At 39.0% G+C, this 18414-nt stretch overlaps 1 protein-coding gene across 1 annotated transcript in view; it reads left to right on the plus strand.

Annotated features, from left to right (window-relative positions):
- Window positions 1-18414, plus strand: part of LOC109401374 (dual specificity tyrosine-phosphorylation-regulated kinase 4) — a gene marked incomplete in the record, with an annotated part of 426866 nt that overhangs the window by 310404 nt on the left and 98048 nt on the right.

The following is an 18414-nucleotide window of genomic DNA, read 5'->3' on the forward strand; positions in this document are numbered from 1 at the left end:
AAAATAAAACGAAAGTCGTGAACTTTTGTCAACGACCAAAATTTTTGAAGCACAATTTAGTGCTGATTTTGAAACCGACCTTCAAAAAATTTAAAGTAGAACAGTTTTTGAGTTTTAGCTCAATATCGAGTTTTGTAACTTTTCAAAATATGTAATTTACTAAAATTCAAATATATTGCGTTTTGTTCCACCAATTTTAAGTCTTTTTCCATTAATTGAAAGCTGAATACAATACCATTCGATCATCTGAATACAGGTTTTGCATCAGATTGATGAAATTCAAGATATTGGCGAGTTTTAGGGACGATCTTCTTAAATTTTAGCAAAGTTCCCAAAATTTTTTGAAGAAATGTATTTTTTTCAATAACAAAAAAACAACCTAAAAATTCTTTCTCGACGTTTATTTGACATATCATATGTAGGCGAGTTACAGTAAAAATTTCAGCTCAATCGGAGCATTGATTACGGAGAATGAGATGTTTGAAGTGAGCGACTTTGCTTAAAAATAGAACAAAAATCGATTTCAAATCATCAACCTTGTATGGAAAGTCGAAAAAATTTCCGCTCTACTGTAATTTTTTTCCTTGGCGTTTTCGAACTCAGGGCATGATTCTACACCAAAAATGATCATCAGCTTACCGAGTTCAAAAATGCTGTAAACTAGTGTAATTCCAGGATATTTAATGCAAAATCCACCAGGAAATTTCATTGTATTAAAATTGTTTACTAAAGATGTAATCAAACTAAAGTGCATTCAGTCATTCCCGAGATTCCGTTCCGAGAACCGCATGCTGTTGTAGTCAGTGCGGTTACGCACTGCCATTAACTTAAAAGGTACCACGCGTCTCCTTTTCTATCCGGTAGTACGATGAAGAGTGCGATGAAGCATCAAGTAGGGGAGCAAAGTCCAAAATGCCAATGTTGGCTAAAATGGCCAAACTCATAAAATCATTATATTATTATATATCATAAAATTATTGCTGAATGTGATAGGATCATTACTGTTTGTAAATACCAAAAGAATTAATTTTCCTTGAAACATAACAATCTAAGAAAACATGAACCAATCTACCTTAAGCGTTATAGATCAATGTTAAGAGATTAGCTTCTTAACCCTTATGTGGCCGACAGGGTACCCGGGTACCCAGCGCCCATTTAAAAAGCACGGTGTAGAAAAAATACACGTATCCTTCAACCGCCTAGATTTCATCACCGTCGATATAATTTCGGGGTGGCAGGCACGGTGATTCCTCCCTGGAGCCCTTTGCCATCATGTACTTTGTCTTTGACACATTAACGACTAATCCAATTTGCCTAGCTCCACTCTTTAGTCGGATGCACGTTTCCGCCATCGTCTCAAATTTACGAGCTATAATATCAATATCGAAACCAAGCAGCTGAACCGACTTCGTGAAAATTGTTCCACTCCTGTTTATCCCCGCTCTCCTTATTACACCTTCTAACGCAATGTTGAACATCAAGCACGAAAGACCATCACCTTGCCGTAACCCTCTGCGAGATTCGAAGGGACTCGCGAGTGTCCTTGATACTCGAAGTACAAACGTCACTCGATCCATCATAGTCTTGATTAATCGTATCAGTTTATCCGGGAATCCGTATTCGTGCATAATCTGCCATAGCTGTTCTCGATCGATTGTATTATACGCCGATTTGAAATCGATACACAAGTGATGTGTGGGCACGTTGTATTCGCGGCATTTCTGCAACACCTGGCGGATGGCGAACACCTGGTCCATTGTAGCGCGTTTATCCGTGAATCCAGCCTGACATTGCCCGACGAATCGGTGATAGACGGCGGCATAAAATTTGAGAGAGTATCTTGTAGGCAGCGCTCAGTAGTGTGATCGCGCGATAGCTCCTGCAATCCAACTTGTCGCCTTTTTTGTTTATAGATGGGACACACCATAATTTCCATCCACTCCTCCCAAATCTTGGTAATGACCCAGTGTAGTGCTCTCACCAGTGCTTCTCCATCATGTTGGTAGTTTATCTGCTCCAGCGGCTTTGTTGTTTTTCAACCGGCTAACCTCTTTTTCAATCTCTTGGAGGTTAGGGGCTGGAAATCTTTCGTCCTGCGCACGTACTCCTAGATCTGTTACCGCGCCACCTTCGGTGCTTGCAACGTCGCCATTGTGGTGCTCATCCTAATGCTGCGATCCTCACGCTCGCTCGTGAGAATATTCCCGTGATTATCTCGGCACATGTCGGCTTGTGGCACAAAGCCTCTGCGCGAGCGGTTCAGCTTCTCGTAGAACTTTCGTGTTTCCTTAGCGCGGTACAGCTCTTCCATCGCTTCGCGATCTCGTTCTTCCTGCTGGCGCTTCTTCATCCGGAAGACTGAGTTCTGCCTGTTCCGCGCCTCGTACGGTGTTGCAGCATTCTCACCCATCCTGCATTCATCTGGTTTTTCAACTGTTCACATTCGCCGTCGTACCAGTCGTTTCTGTGATTCGGAGTCGCGAAGCCTAGTGCTGTAGACGAGGTAGTACCTATGGCGGATCGAATGTCCCTCCAGCCATCTTCAAGTGCTGCTGCGCCAAGCTGCTCTTCCGTTTGTAGGGCCACTGCTAACTGCTGCGCGTAGTCTTGAGCCACTTCTACGTTACGAAGTTTCTCGATGTTGAGCCGCGGCGTTCGACTTCGACGCGTGGTGATAACTGTCGAAAGTTTTGAGCGCATGCATACAGCGACTAAGTAGTGATCCGAATCTATATTCGCACTGCGGTATGTGCGGACGTTGGTTATATCCGAGAAGAATTTACCGTTGATTAGAACGTGGTCGATTTGGTTTTCTGTTTGATGGTCGGGTGATCTCCAGGTGGCTTTGTGGATGTCTTTGCGGGGGAAGAAGGTGCTTCGGACTACCATAAGGTACACCGGGGCAAGTTGAAACGGGTGGGGCAAGATGAAACGCGAAGTTTTGAAATAGATTTCAATACAACTTGGAAATTTATCCTTCGCTACAAGATTGTTTGAATCAAAAACTATGTTTTATGGCAATCCAATTGTTTGTCATTATCTGAAAACATCATGTTAACCCGCTGTTTCATCTTGCCCCACCCGTTTCAACTTGCCCCGGTGTACCTTACCACGGGAGGCTGCAAAGTTTACGCATCGCTGGCCGTTATCATTCGATACGGCGTGCAGGCTGTTTCGCCCGATTACTGGTCTGTTCATTTCCTCCCTTCCTACCTGCGCGTTCATGTCGCCGACAACGATTTTCACGTCACGCAGCGAGCAACCATCGTATGTTTGCTCTAACTGCGCGTAGAACGCTTCTTTCTCGTCATCAGGTCTCCCTTCGTGTGGGCAGTGGACGTTGATGATACTGTAGTTGAAGAAACGGCCCTTAACTCTTAACATGCACATCCTTGCGTTGATCGGCTGCCACCCGACCACACGTTGTCGCATCTTGCCCAACACTATATATCCTGTTCCCAGTTCATTGGTGGTGACACCACCGACAAACCGACGTGACACTCTGTTTCCAAGATTGGCAAGAAACTTAAATCTCAAACCGCTTGAAAATCGTTACTCGTTCTGTCATTTTCGTCTTTTGACTAAAGAAACCTTGAAGGAGTTGTCATACAACAGCGCAAAAACGTCCAGCTGATCGATGTAAACATCATATACACTCTTATTTCAATGCCATCAATAGAAGAATCAATCAACCATGCAATGAAGCTATTCAAAGAAATCCTTCGATATGCAGCAAAATAACCAAGAAGTTCTAAATAAAATATACCATACATAAAAACATTCAGCGGATGAAATTGCATTTCAACGTTTAAAACAAAATTTCTTATTATTGCGTAAAACATTGAATCAAGGTTATTACTTCGAAATGAGTAAAATAATTTAACAAGGTAAAGCTTCTGCACTCACGCATACATTAAGAGGAAGCTGTGTAAATCATCGAGCAGATGGAGCTAGTCATTAAAAGGAGAACTTATTTGCCAAGAAAAATTGGAAAAGTGGTACAAGCTGGCACGTCGGTTTGTCGGTGGTGACACAGCTTTGGTAGAAGGTAGCCGCTCGATGCCCGCTTTTCCACACTTTCTGTCCAATCCAACAAAGTTCCTGCAATGCCACGATGTCGATGTTGCGGGGATGTAGTTCGTCGTAAATTAACCTGTCACATCCTGCGAAACCTAGTGACTTGCAATTCCATGTTCCATGTTTCCAATCGTAGTCCCTATTTCGTCGCGTGGATCTTTGCCGATTGTATCGAGTCGTATTTTCTCCTATGTTATTCGCAATGGGGATTTTTACGGGTGGCTTATTGGGCGTACGCCAACACTCCTGTCTCGCCGGAGGGCCATCGTGCCAGTTCTGTTTAACGTCCCAACCAACACTGGGACGACCACGCTGATGGGGCTACCACCTTGGATCTAGCTGGGAGTGGTGCAGCGTTTCTTACTCAGCCGCTAGATACCAGAACAGACGCTGTTTGAGCCGCACCTCCTTGGTGAACAGACGCTCGGGTCGTACCTTCTCAATCTAGCTGAAGTCAGAAGGACAAAAGTGCCCAGGCTGCAGTCTCAGCTAAACACACAACCACATAACATAAGTGGAACTCCATGGTCAGAGCGAAGGAAAAAGTTGTATCCTTTTCCAGCACGCGAAACTGTTATATCTTTCATAAAAGGCGTCGAACTGTTACTTATTTTGGTAAACATAAAACATCTGATCCAACCAGTATTCCAGTTTTGGCAAAGAATACAGGAACGAAGATTGGCATCTGAGATATGTGCAAAACTAGATGCTGGAAATCCACATATTCATGTTGTCATAAATTCATTGAAATCTTCGAAATAACACATCCACGTTCCACATATCGATCTCCCTTTATATTTAAAGTCATAAAACGTACTTTCGACTTGAGTTCACAAAGTTTTATTACAATTTATGTCCTATTTTAGATTTCCACGTGCTGCCAGTCTAGATCTATGAGGTCTTTGTTTTACTTCACAGCAATGAAAAATGGTATACATGCTGAAAAATAGTATGGCAATAATGTTATAATGCATTTGACATTTCGATGCCCTGTATACCAGCGTACGAACTCGGAAAGGCATCAACTTTTTGAGCCAGAGTTCCACTTATGTTATGTGCTTCCAGGTTGTTTCGTTTTTTTTTGTTAAGGGAAATACCGATCCACCATCAATTTCTCAGTGTAATGATATACTGCGACGAGAGAAAAATTAGCCCGTAAATTTAAACGCGCTGTACTGACTTAACACTTTCTCTGCCATGTTAGGTTTGAATACTTGATTGAGTATAATACATGGAATTTGCATTTTCAGTTTGAACTTAACAATCATCGCGACAACCTCTTTGTTTTGTGGATTGAAAACAATTAGGTCCGTAAGAATACATTTTCAGAGCAATTATTAGAAGTGTAAATCTCGGAAACTATAAAATATCCACAAATTCGCGTGTACTTGTATTCATCGTGACTTCCTTTTTGTTTTATTGCATAATATCAACCCTTATAGAAATAGTTTTCAAGAACAATTGTAAGAGTTTAATTACTTAAAATTGCAAAATCAGGATACATATTTGCATTTTTAAACCAAAACCGACTTGCATTCAAACCGACCAAAACATTTATGGCGACAGCGTTTTTTGTTTCATTGGTCGAACACTATCACGTGGACATGCAGTTACTTTTACAGAAAAATTGTGAGTATGATTCAAAAAACTACAAAATTTCGACTCGATTATCCTGAGTTTCGTTCTGAAGCTTCACGAACATATTATGAATCCAGTTGAAAGCAGGAATTTGGTACGATCGAAATTCGATTTTTCTCTTCGGAATTCTGATGCTCGCACCAATCTCCGATTTTGACTGGATTGATAAATATATCTGGTGAACCATTCCGTGTATAAAACAAAAAATTTGACTTACGTAAAACCAACAATTTAGTAATCAGTAAAAATTTCAGCTTCATACATTAGGACAATTGATTCTGGTTTATACTCATAAGACAAGAAATTTGTGTTCTCGGCAAAACATTCTTTTGGTAATTCCTCAGGGAATATTCCCGGCAATTGGCTTCTTTAGCGGTGTTGAGATAATTCCACATTCTGAATCTACATGCTAAACTGAGCGAAAATCCAACTTTTTATGAATTTTGGAGCCCGGGAACTGATTTAAAAATCAATTTGAAGCTTGTATGGGAGCGATTGGTCGAATCACCCCTCGTCGCATTTTGTACTGGGCGGAGCTGTCAAACAGTTGCCCAGCTGTCAAAAGGTGATTTCAAAAAATCTCTTTGAAATTGATTTTAAATACCAACATAAAGTTCTAAAAATCTGGAAAAAATCATAGTGGCTCTGAAAAAGGTGCTCTTTCGTATAAAAATGTAAAATCAAAATTTTTTTCGAAATTCAAAAACCCAATTCATTTGGAAATTGTTTTGCAATTTATTTCAAATGAGACATCTTTTGGAAATCTCTCAGTAATCTTTGGATTTGCAAATTTCTTCAGAAATATCTTCGGATCTCCTTCAGCAATTTTAATAAGAATTTATTTGGTAATATGTTTGGAATTTGATACTAAGCACCATTCACGCATGTTTTGAAAATTTCATAGGCAATGACTTTGGAAAGTTCTTTGGTAATTTCGTTAGAAGTTTATTTGGCTTTTTTTTTTTTTATTGAAAATGTTTTCGCGGGAGTTTCTTCGCCAATTTTTTAGTAGTGTTTCAAGCATTGTTTTGTTAATGTTAGCAATTCTATTGATAATTGCTTTTTTAAATTCTCCAATTACTCTTCAGGCAATTCCTTTGGATATTTTTTTAGTGAAGCCTTTGGTAATTTATTCGACAATGACTCTGGGAACTTCCTCACGTTTTTTTTAAGAAATGTCTTCGGCAAGTCATTCTATTTTTTTTTTGTCGATTTTTTGGACTTTCATTATCTATGCTATTCAGCATTCACTCGCCAATTCCAAATTTATTAAATAAATTTGTCAATGCAAGTAACATCTGAATTGCCGAAGATATTCCGAATTCATCTGCTGCAGGAATTCCTTACATAATTACTGAAGAAAATATCTAAAGAATTATGACTAATATTATAGAAGTGATTTATAGAAGGAATTTCGAAGGAATTTCATCAGCAATTCCTTTGGAAATTTTGGAAACTTCGATTATTACTTTGGGAATATCTTCGGTAATTCATTTGGAAATCGATTGGCCAAATTTCTTAGAGAATTCTTTTAAAAATGAAATCTTTGGCGGTTCTTTAAAAATTTTGTCACGTTGATTGTACGGCCATTTATTTTTGGAATTCTTCTAATTTTTTTTTCAAAAATTCTTTCGATGATTTAGGAAAATTCTTTGAGAATTTCTTCGATTTTTTTATGTGAATGTTAGTGGAAATTTATAGAAAATATTTCGGCAGTTTATTTTGAGATTGGATTTGGCCAATTTCTTTAAAAAGCCTAAATATATTCTTCCGGAATTCCTCTGGTAATTTTTATATGAATTCTTTTGGCAAATATTTTGAAAATTCAAAAGTAATTTTGAAGGATTTTTTTTCCGGCAATTGCTTTGGGAATTTGCCAGGAAGGTTTTCGTAAATTTCATAGGATTTTCTCTGAGCAAGTCCAGTTGAGAATTTCTGAATTTCCAGTCCAGTAATTTTCAGAAGCAAAATATATAAATTCAATTGAATCATAGAGAATAACAAAAGTAATCACGAGAAAATTGCAAAACAAACTAAAAAATAAATTGCTGGAATAATTTCAAAGGATTAGCCATTGAAGTTATGAAAAAAAAATCCAATATAATTGCTTATTAAAAAATACCGCAGAAATTAAAAAAAAACAACCATGCCGAAGGAACCCTCAAAAATGGTCATACTGTGGTCTAGCGAATACGGAGTCGATGGTTCGAATCCCACCAGAACGCGATTTTTTTTCCACAAATTCATCTCTCAATTTGTCGATTAAAAACATTCGGTGCCTTTCTAATCAATTAGTTTTTCCCGTTCATTTGTTATAGGATTTTACTAGAGATTTGTCTAGTAATACCTTCTAGGATTTCTCTGGGAATTCCAACTATTCTCGAAATTCTTTCAGGAATTCCCGCAGAGATTTCCATTGGGATTCCTTCAGCCGGAATCCTTTGACGAAGGCCAAGCGGAGTTCCAGAAGTAATACCATGACTAACTTCTAGAGTAATCCATGATTAAAACTCTATAGGAATTCTTGAACGAGTCTTTAGAAAAATTCCTGAAAAAAATCAAAGGCATTTCTGGAAGTATCCTATGAAAACTTCCTAGAAGAATTCCTAGAGGGATTCTTGAAGGTATCACAGTAAGAACTTCTGGAGAAGACCTAGCAAAAATAGCTTTAGAAATCCAGCTGAAATTCCTGGAGGAAGGCCAAGGGGAGTTCCTGGAGAAAATCCATGAGAAAATTATGCGATAATCCTCGGATAAAATATCTTGGATAAAAATTCCTGGAGGAACCACCAGAGAGCTTCTGAAAAATCTCAGGAGGTATTCTTAGAAGGATTCTGGGATGTATCAATGTAGAAATGACAGCAAAAATCCTAGGAGGAATTGCTGGAGTAAACTATACAGGAATTTCTAGAGAAACCCCATCAGGAATACCTGGGGTAATCTAAAGAAAAAAGATCCTTGAAATACTTAGAGCAGTCCCTGCAAGAACCGTTAGAGGTATTCTGGAAGAATATGTAAAGAAGGCCCTGAAGGAATCGCAGGAGGAATTTCTGAAGGAATCTCAGGTAGATTTCTCGGAAGAATCCCAGCCATTATTATTTATTAGGATCAATTCATATAGGAATAACTAGAAGAATTTCTGGACATATCATAGTAAGAACTTCTGGAGGAATTTCTGGAAGAACCGCAGGAGGATTTGAGGTATTCTCTGAGGAAGGCCAAAAGGAGTTTTTGGAGGAATTACATGAGGAATTTCTGAAGGAATTTTCTGATAAGATCTCTAGAGGAATTCTTGGTTCAGTCCTTGGAGAAATTCCTGGTAAAACAACCAAAAGAATTTCTGCAAGAATTCCAGGAAGATTACCTGGTAAAATCCCAGCAAAAAAAGCCAGGAGAAAGCTCTAGAAGAATCCGTAGCATAATTTCTGAAGTACTAAAGTTAGAATTTTTGAAGGAAGAATAGCTGGAAAAACCATAGGAATTGCTTGAGGAATCCCAGCTGAAATATCTGGATCAATTTCTAGAATTCTGGGAGGTATCATAGAAGTAATTTCTAGAGAAATCCTTGAATCAGGTATGTCGAAGGTATCCTAAGAGAAGTTCCTCTAACAAATGCCTGGAGGAATGCCTACAGTTCTTCTTGAAATAATTGGTATAACAAGTATACTGGAGGAATCCCTAATGGAATCGCAGGATGAATTTCTGGAGGAATACCAGGAGTAATCCCTAGAATTATTTCTGAATAAGTTCTAAAGGGAATTGCCTGAAGAATTTCAGTTGGAATTCTTGGAAGAGGGTCAATAGAAGTTTTTGGAGAAATCCCCTGTGGAATTTCTAGAGGATAAATCCTTGAAGAAATCTCTGGAAGAATCACCGAAGGGATTTTTTGATAAATTCCAGGGAGATTTTCCGGAAGAATTTTCAGAAGTTCCCTAGTAGAATTCCTGAAGGTACCAGGGTACCAGGTTTTAAGATAAATTGCTGGAAGATTCTCAGTAGGAGTTACTTAAGCTATCCTAGCCACAATTCCCGGAGGAAGGCCAGTTTAACCTCCTGGAAGAATTCCATGAGAAATTTCTGGAAGAATCCCTGAATAAAATCTCCGAAGGAGTTCCTGGAAGAATCACCGGAGAAATTGCTGGATCAATCTCTGCAGAAATTGCTTGTATGTACAACACCATCAGGAAGCAGAATCCTAAGAGAGATTTATTGAAAAATTTCGAAAAAATCCATAAAGGAGGCCTAGGAAAATTACTGTATAAATAAATGTAGTTAGAGGTATTTCTGGAGGGAATCCATGGAAAAGTCTGTTCATTGTTCTTACCAATATCCAAAAACGCTAAAACGTTCAACAGATTAAGTAATTCCAGGTATGTATTTGAACTATTGTCTGAAGTTTTTAATTTTAGGTGCCTGTCAAGGAAAAATTCTAAGGGGTGCCAAATTTGTTCCAGGGGGTGCCAGGCACCCCTGGAACCCCCCCCTAGCTACGCCAATGACCGTTTTGCAGCCCACAATTTTGAAATGCATATTCTATTAACTGTGGAGTGTATGTCGTTTTGCATACCTCCACTTTTTAGGCGTGTTAGTGCTACATCCTACACTTTCTTTAATTTTGGGATGAATACTTTTTTTTTGTTCGACTAGTTCATTTTTAGGAGCTTAGTCGTTGAATACTTAATTGTTTCAACGTTAGTCAGTAAAGCAGGTCTGGATTAACCTATCTTTTGCATCACGTTGGCAGTAGCTCGCTGACGTAGTGTACGGTTTGGGTCAAAAGTGATCCTAATGCCAAAGGAGGGTTAATACAATAGTTGTTATTCAGATGAATTTCTTCTAATTAGCTCTTCAAAACAAAACATACAGCACTGTGCCTATCCAAACTATATATTTTTACCCTACTCGAATCTGTATTGATATGCTTTTAACCTGACTCTTTTGAAAGATTTGTTAGATTTGCTTTCTGATTCATTAATATAATACACCGTAGATATCCTTAAAACCACTTTTTCAATCCAACATGATCTTGTCAACTCAACCGACTCGACCACCAAGTGAGCTTGTCACATGTCCTCAAAGCACGAACAGGGAAGTGCCCCATTAGGTAATCATATTTCAATCGGACCTCACGTTGCTGTACTGCATTGCTGCTGTTGCTGCCGATCGCAAACAGGAAAAAAAATATAAAAGTTAGTAATCCTTATCCGATTCGTGGTTGGTGATGGCACATGACAAACCCAACTACTATCAGAGTGCGGTGGACTTTGCCTCATGCAAACCGCACAGTGCAGACAACCACTGCAGGGGATATTTCAGAAGATTCACAAGCAACCGTCCAACGACATGGAGGAAAGTAGGCCCACCTGACGAGAAGAAAAAAAAACTACTGCAGTGCAACGTGAGATTTCCACTTCCTTCCGCCCGAAGGCATATTGTCCTTCTTTCTTTGTCGCTGTATACAATGTTGTAAGGAAACCGATTACCACAGTTGCGGCTGGAATTTTTTTCCAACCCAGGAACACTCATCAGCGATGACAGATCACGTTTTGGAAAATGTTTTCAAATTCCTGGTTTCCACCTGCTGTCGGGGATTCACCACGGGTTGTTCGGCTGTGTGGGGCCTATATTCGATTGTAAATTATTTGCAGCCGTATCGTTCCGAGTAGGCACTACCGGAGCGTTCCGATAGCAGAAGACGAGGGCGACACTCGTTGTTGGTTGGTAAGGTAAATAGAAATATTAGTTTATGCACGTGGATGAGTCGTAGGGGGTAGAGCTACAGCATGCTCTCGAAAAAGTATGGAAATTATAAATGTTTTCAACATCTTATTTATGTTATGTGGGAATTTCTACTGTGTTCGTGAAAGTTCTATGAATATTTGGTGTAACTTAGAATGTTCACAGTCGGTAATACTTGGATTAATTTCTGATTCATTTCTCAACTTGATTAAATAAAAATTTGTTATTTGTTGTTTTATTGTTTACAATAACCTTTTGGTTACTAGTTTACATTAGGTCAAGGATAAAGAAAAAACAAGTTGTTATTTCTAACTAGAATTATTGGTGAAAAATATAAAACCCCTCTCAAGATGTTAGAAATTTGGCACCACGATGGGGTAGTGCACGTTTAGCCTATCAGTCTGGATCATATTGACCCCAACACCCTACTAGGGTTAATAATGGTTATAAAGGTAATTTTGCATTCATATAAACAATTTCAATACTTTCTCAAACTTGGTAAATTAAACATTTCCATTTTTCCGTCATACATCCTGTGCATGCGGAGAAAACGTTGCGATAAACCGACTAAAACAAGTGCGGAGGAAAACCCAAAACCACGTTGTCAGGAGGACACCCGACCCGACTGTTGTTATCCGTACACGGCGATGGGAAGGCTTAGATACCAACAGGGACAAACCGTGAGCCAGACATGGTCGATCCATGTGACAGCCAGCCTGTGGTAGTGTGGTAGGGAGTGCGCATTTTTTTTGCCTTTGCCCCATAATTGGATTTAGCTGGTACCTAGCAGGGAATAAATTTTGATTTATGTGACGTACACGGTGGTTGTGTAATTTAGATTGGCGTTTGACGGGCAATATTGGAGGTAAGAAAGAAGGATACAGGTTAATAATCTGTTATGTGCATGGATATCAGATTCATCTACTATGAAAATTAGTGTAGTGTTCTACGAGCACTTGTACGGTTTACAGATGTCATTCAAAAGAGTATATTTAAAATACCAAATTTGTAGGGCTATGTATGTTTTTGTAGTTAAATTAAATCTTCTGATGATTTTTGAATTCTGCTCTCCAGGAGCTGTTGTTCTTCTTCCAGAAGAGCACAGTCCCCGAGCAGAAGGTAATATCTCATCTTATATCAATACCACGAAAAGAGTAAACTGAGCTCTTATACATAACATTTTTATTCCAATAACCATTGGAAGTATTTAAGCAGAGTTGGTGTTGAAACGGTATTTGTTAATTTAGTAGCAAATCTGAAGAACAAGTTTTACTACTACATAATTGAACTATCAAAAAATGTACAATATAAATCTAAAACAATATATTTTTGCAAGATTTCAGGAACGTATCACCTTCACCGTGCGTAGAGTTAGAAGCATTAGCAGAAAAAACAACGCTCGATGACGACGCAACTCGGCATGCCTCGTTAGATAAATGTACGACTCGTGCTGAAAAAATCATCATTTTACAATTTGTTACATAAATAACTATTTTGTGCTATTTAAATTTAAATGTACAAAAATATATTACTTTGTTATTCCATAATTTTTGAATTATTATACAGCTCTAGAAATTGGTGGTATGCATTCATTATAAAAATCACAAGAACAGTTGTTTCCTACAAAATTATTTGTTATGTTATGTCATCGCTTTCCATATTTTTTCTTAACCTAATACCTTATATAGTCCATTTTACGAGCCAAGTTTATGAAGGAGCTTGCGTCCTAAACCCGTGAAAATCAATACCATCATCAACATTGTTGTCGTTTCGTAAAATGGCTGAAAGCTTGAAAGCTAAGTCCAACCGTGTCTTGGAAGCTAATGACTCGTTGATTTTCCCTGCTCTGATATTCAAGAAAAAAAGAAAAAGCTGGCTACGACAATGGCAACAGAGCTTCCACTCTTCTCAACCCGGCTAATTGGAAGGATAAGGAATCTTTTACGCATCACTGCGTTCCTATTATCTATCAGATTTACATGAATTGGAGTACCGTGGGTACACAGTCGTGGATCACTTAGCGATATTTTGACCTTTTTTTTATTCCTTGTTGAGTATCTAAGTCAGGTTTATTTAGCTATATCAAGTTGACGTATTACTGTTGGTGTTATCAATAATCGAACCTTGACTGTAAGCCTGATCCCAACACGGTGCGACAGTTCGTGCGACTGTACTACCGTATTGGGGTTTGTTCTCCATGAATCAAGGGGTTCTATAAGCCCCTTGTCGAAGAGCTTAATTCTTTTAGCAGAAATTACCAGGCAACGGTACAACAAATGCTCCGAGTTTTCTTTATCTATGTCGCAAAAGCGACATACGTCATCCTGAAGTTTTCCAATTAGCTTCAGATGATAACGACTTGGACAATGGCCTGTTAGAAGGCCTGTAAAAGTACTTAGATCGCTTTTTGAAAGCTCTAAGATTTTGCGAGTATTTACAAAATGTGTTTTTCTAAAACGTTTGGACTGTCTCGCAAAAGTGGAGTTTTCCCAGTTGGATTTTATTTTCTCATGTTCCCATGTTTTAAACTCCATTCTGAGAAAACGTTCCGGTGAGACGTTCTGGTGAGACGAACCTAGTCTTGCTAGCATATCGGCTTGTTTGTTTCCATCAATTCCACAGTGCCCTGGAACCCAAAACGGCTTCACCTGATTACGGCGTGCTTATTGTTGAAGTGAATTAATACATTCCCAAACATGTTTAGAGGTGCATGTAGCTGATTTTGAAGCATTTAGAGCCGCTTGGCTATCAGACATAATGCAAATATTTGAATATCTGTAATTTCTACGTAAGCAAATACTACTACATTCTAAAATTGCATGAATTTCAGCTTAAAAAAACAGTTGTCCATTTGCCCATAGGTATTGATAAATTAATCCAGGGGCCAGTCACACCTGCACCAACTTGGTCATTCAGTTTCGAACCGTCAGTGTAAAACACGATCGATCCTGGGTGTAGTTCTGGGCCCCCATTTTTCCACAGGTTTCGCCCAGGATTAATCACTTTAAAAGAGCGTTTAAAATTGTGCTTTGTGTCCATCCAATCACCATTGTCTGTGATGAAAGAGCCGATATTGATTGTTTTTAGAATACTTAGATGCCCTTTTCGGTCACCTTCAAAGAGGTTTGTAGTTCTTTTGACCTTTATAGCACTCTTTGCAGCTTCTAATTGAACAAATTGATGCAATGGAAGTAAGTAAGTAAAGTGCCTAGCGCTTTTGATGGTGTACTTCGCATTGCTCCAGTAATTGAAACAGAAGCTAATCTTTGAAATTTTTCCAGCTTCTTTTGAGCTGGCCTTTCATTAGTTTTTGGCCACCCGACTAGCGACGCATAAGTAACTCTGGGTCTTACAACTGCCGAATAAATCCATAAGATCATCTTCGGCTTCAATCCTCATTTCTTACAAAAAGTTTTTTCTGGTAATCCATAGAGCATCTTGTAGTTTTGGCAACCACCTGTCCAAGATGCCAATTCCAGTTTAGTTTGCTGTCAAGATGTATTCCAAGATACTTGACTCTATCTGAAAGTTCCAAATGAGTTCCTTTCAAGTGTATATTGTTTATTGAAAATTTACTTCTTCGTGTAAACGGCACGATCGTGGTTTTTGAAGGATTTAAATTTAAGCCTTTTTTATCGCACCACGCAGAGACTAAATTTAGGGAAATTTTTATTCTGTTAGTGATAGTCATATTTACCACGGACAAATATAACAATATTATCAGCGAAGCCAATTATTTAAAAGCCCTCTGCTTCCAGTTTTTTGAGAAGATCATCAACTATCAAAGACTACAATAGAGGTGATAGCACGCCTCCTTGAGGGCACCCTTTAACTGCTCTAACACTAATAGTGGTTTCTGCTTTTAGTGGTGTTGCGTGTACGTACACGCTGCATTACACAAACACCTTTTGAGTTACTGGTTGAAAATAGTAAACAAAGATCAGCTGTTCCCAGAAAAATCAAATGGGCATATTTTCAACCAGTAGGTTTGCATTAGTGTTCGTGACACCGCGCTGCGAAACCACTATAGATGAGCTGCCAAGGTTTGACGATATCTCTCTTTTTGATAACATCTTCCCTATCCAATCAACAATACTTTCGTTGAGGCCACGCTTTGACATAACATTCTACATTGAATTATAAGATCTCGCGCTTAGTATCATACGGGCGTATCTACAATGATCGATTTCTCGTAATCGATTTTCTCTTCGGCTGATAACTCGGCCTGCAAATCATTTTTGATTGTTTTTGTTGTTTTAGATGCTAGTCCTAGTTGTCCTTCACCGAAATACACCGAGAGATCATCCGAATATTGGTCGTATTTTCCGGAATAAGAGAAGAAGAGAAGAGAAAATCGACGAAGAGAAATCGATCATTGTAGATACGCCTGTATGATACTAAACGCGAGAGATGTGTAATCAAACGCTCCTTCAATGCCAAGAAACGCAGCAAGTGCTGCAAAAGATTTTTCTAGTTTTGTAACCAGCTTATAAAGTGCCGTTACCGAAGATTTGCCCTCTTGATATGCAAATTGATTTTTGCTTAAAGGGCTTTTTATTAAATAGGGTGCGTGTACCAATTATGGCACTACCTAAGGAAAGCTATTTATACAAAAATAACGAGAAGACGAACGAATGTCATCAATATGTTAAAAGACAGCTTGGTTTCCATACTTCACAGGAAAAATATAGAAAACTACTTTTAGTATTTATTATAGAGTGTGCCAATGATAGGAACCCTGTACCAGTTATGGTTACATTTTTTTAAATTTCGGTTCCTTTTCGCACTATTCGCATGCATTCCTTATGGGGGTAGCCATAACTGGTACACTATGGCGAAAAAGGGTGCAAGGAAGCCGAAATTTTAAGAAAAATGATGTTTTTCTATCATGATTTGAGCAAAATGTTGAGTTTAAATGAGTGCGGCCATCTTTTGTGAAAGGAATCTGTTGTTCACATTTTTTTTCTTTTTGATTCACATCGTTGAAGGATGAAAATCAACTAGGTGAATGGTACTATAGCCATAATTGGTACACTTACCCTATGACGATTTAATGTGCTAACGGACGGTAGACTTATGGGTCTGAAGGATTTTGGTGATGATTTATCCTTCTTATTTGCCTTTGGAATAAAAGTGACTCGCCCTTCTCGCCAACCTGTAGGGATATAACTTAATGATAAGCTTACCTCAAAATCTGAACAATTTAGTTAACCTTCCAGGACGCGCGCCATCAAGCAACCGAAACTGCACCGCGCCCGTGCTGTACACCAAAAGCGAGGTTTTTTGGTGGTGTTGTACTTTTTACAACAGCGCGCGCGCTAAAGGGTTAAAATGGGTGTTAAGATTTCTTTACTTGGGGTCTGGTTTGATTCAAAAGGCACTTGGGGTACCCAAATCAAGTATTTGGTGCAAAAATGTCAACAAAGGATCAATTTTCTACGCACAATTACCGGTACATGGCGGGGTGCTCACCCGGAAGACCTCATAAAACTTTACAAAACGACTATTCTCTCTGTTATTGAGTATGGGCTCTTTCTGCTTCCACTCAGCAGCAAACTGTCACCTAATAAAGCTGGAACGAATTCAATACCGTTGTTTGCGTATTGCTCTCGGCTGTATGCACTCAACGCATAATGCCGCTTCTGGGAGCTCTCGCTAAGGTTACTTTTATCAAGTGTGGAGTGAGCAACACACTTGTTATTGAAAACTTCGAAGAAATGCTCAGTCTGAACACGCAGTCAAAATTCATGAGAATCTATCTTTTCTACATGTCATCTGATATAAGCCTTCCAGGTTATAATCCTCCTCGTGTACACTTCAACAATGAAATAAATACGATCTGTCCATGAAACAAGCTGTTCAGGGAATACCAGATCAACTTCGGTGTATATCTATTCCTGGCATTTTTAACGAAAAGTACCAAAATGTCAATTCCTGTAAGAGATTCTTCACTGATGGGTCCCGCATCAATGGGTCTCCTGGCTTCGGTGTTTTCAATGAAAATTCCACCGCCTTCTGAAAACTTCAAGAACCTTGTTCTGTTTATGTTGCTGAGCTAGCAGCAATCAACTTCGCTTTGGGGATGATTTCCAACATGCCCGTAGACCATTTCTTCATCTTCTCGGATAGTCTTAGTTCTATTGAGGCACTCCGGTAAATGAAACCTGTAAGGCATGCATCTTACTTTCTTACAAAAATAAGAGAGCAGATGTGTGCACTGGTCGAAAGATCATACAAGATTACCTTTGTATGGGTCCCCTCTCATTGCTCAATTTATGGCAATGAGAAGGCGGATTCTCTCGCAAAGGTGGGCGCACAGGAAGGCGAGATCTATGATAGAAGAATTTCACATGATGATTTTTTCCATTTAGTTCGCCAGAGTTCTCTTCAAAGTTGGCAACATGATTGGCGAGATGACAAACTGGGACGGTGGTTACATTCGATTATTCCTAAAGTTTCTTTGCGAGCGTGGCATTACGGTTTGAACGTAGGTCGAGACTTTATTCGCGTAATGTCAAGACTTATGTCAAACCACTACTCACTAGGCGCACACTTGCATAAAATAAAGCTCGCGCTCAACAATATTTGCACTAAGTGCGGTTACGGTTATGATGACATCGACCACGTAGTTTGGCAATGCCCGGATAATGACGCCTCCAAAGCGCAACTATTGGATACCCTTGAGGCCCGAGGTAGACAACCCTTTGTTCCAGTAAGGCATGTGTTGGGAACCGCCGATCTCCCCTATATGCAATCCATTTATGAATTTCTCCGCTCATCTGGTATAAGAGTTTAATTCGCTAGTGTTTGCTTTTCCAGTTTTTTTCTTTGTTTTGTCCTCCTCGTGTTGCTCTCCGCTCATCTGATATAAAAGTTTAATTCGCTTGTGTTTTCTTCTCCAGTTTTTTTTTCTCTGTTTTGTCCTCCTCGTGTTACCGAGCTGCTCCTGGTCATCCGAAA

The sequence above is a fragment of the Aedes albopictus genome, chromosome 2 (assembly GCF_035046485.1).
Source record: "Aedes albopictus strain Foshan chromosome 2, AalbF5, whole genome shotgun sequence".
Lineage (NCBI taxonomy): Eukaryota > Metazoa > Arthropoda > Insecta > Diptera > Culicidae > Aedes > Aedes albopictus.